Source organism: Acinonyx jubatus, chromosome B3, assembly GCF_027475565.1.
Source record: "Acinonyx jubatus isolate Ajub_Pintada_27869175 chromosome B3, VMU_Ajub_asm_v1.0, whole genome shotgun sequence".
NCBI classification, from domain to species: domain Eukaryota; kingdom Metazoa; phylum Chordata; class Mammalia; order Carnivora; family Felidae; genus Acinonyx; species Acinonyx jubatus.
The window spans coordinates 24760992-24762482 of NC_069386.1; the positions used below are offsets into that span (position 1 = coordinate 24760992).

The 1491-nt window shown below is 43.3% G+C and overlaps 1 non-coding gene across 1 annotated transcript; it reads right to left on the reverse strand.

Moving 5' to 3' along the window:
* Nucleotides 1–813: 813 nt before the first annotated feature.
* On the reverse strand, nt 814–885 carry TRNAE-UUC (transfer RNA glutamic acid (anticodon UUC)). Its single transcript has one exon. It is a non-coding gene; the product is annotated as a tRNA-Glu (tRNA).
* Nucleotides 886–1491: the final 606 nt, after the last annotated feature.

Sequence of the window (1491 nt, forward strand, 5' to 3'; positions counted from 1 at the left end):
AAAGTTTGAATTTGCTGAGTGCTGACTTCAACCTAAGCACATGTGTGATTCTATCCAGAAGCTGATTCCACGCTTCAGTTTCCCCACACGTTCTGTGAAAGTTCGCTAAGTGAATGGATTTGGTTTTTTCCTCCACTCTCTACCTCTGTTAAACCTCTGTTAAAGCTGTACTTCTATTTGGAAACCTCTCATTTCTTATCTCAGCCCTAGTGACTCTTGCTTCAGGACAGCAGTCTGCCATCCCCACTGAGTTCTCAAATATCAGCTGCTCTTGAGTGCAGGTTTCTCATGCCCCTTCTCTCTTCCTATTGTTCACCGTCTCTTTAATTTTGGTCCAGAAACACTTAGTGTTGGCATAGACAGCAGTGAATTGGCCAGGACATAAGAATTCTAAGAAGTCTAAAAGAACTGGTAATTATGTGAGGTGATGGAGGTATTTATTAACTCACGCTACTATGGTAAATATATAATGTAAAAACCATCATGCTGTACACCTTAAACGTACACAGTGTTATATGTAAATTATCTGAATAAAGTAGGAACAACAAAAAAATCCTTTACCTAATAGAGTTTGACCACTAAATATTATGATCACTTGTAACATTTTAAATGAATTGTATGATGGGAAGAAGTTAATTAACCACACAAGCAAGCTTTTCTGGGTTATCACAAGCTAGGCGTTCCGATCTCCACGTTCCCCCTATGTAATTACAGTTTTATTTAAGTAATTACAGCTATATTTAATACATTTTTGCTAGGAATGGTCTAAATTGACTGGGTGATAATTTTAAGAGAGTTCTAAAAGGTAACCCCTTCCCACACCGGGAGTCGAACCCGGGCCGCCTGGGTGAAAACCAGGAATCCTAACCGCTAGACCATGTGGGAGAAGACGTCCCTGGCCTGCCGTGTAAGTAAATTGAAACATTCTCTCAGCTTCCGCCTTCTGTGTTCGACCCCGCCTCTTGCCGCACCAGCTTTCTGCGCATGCGTGGCTTTTCGGCTTTCCCTAGGTTGCGGTGAGCTCCCGACGCTTTCTCCGCCCAAGGGTGGGAGCGGGTGCTTTGTCTAATGGATGCCGCGGCGTTCCTGTCTCCCTGCTTAGAGAGGCTGCAGCCAGGACTGAATCTCCAGAAATCTCTGTTAAAAAGCTCCCACGGTGAGATTTGGATAAGAATGGACTAAATGGCTCAAGGAACAAATTCTGAGATTGGCTCCCCAGGTCGCAGTTCTCCGGGTTTGTCGCTGCGGATAACCTTTTATTAGACCAGATTTTTCCAATCATGAGAGTTTAGCCCTTAGGGCATTTTAACTGGAATTTCACAGTTAGATGCCTGCATGAATGAAACCCGGAATAACCTGTGGGGAACGTTTTGGGCGAATATGGCCTTCGGAGACTACTGTTTTCACGATCTTGTTTAGGATTGGCCTTACATTAATAAAACCAAAGCAAAACACCCAAAACTTTAAGTAAAGGAAAAATCCACACACTGC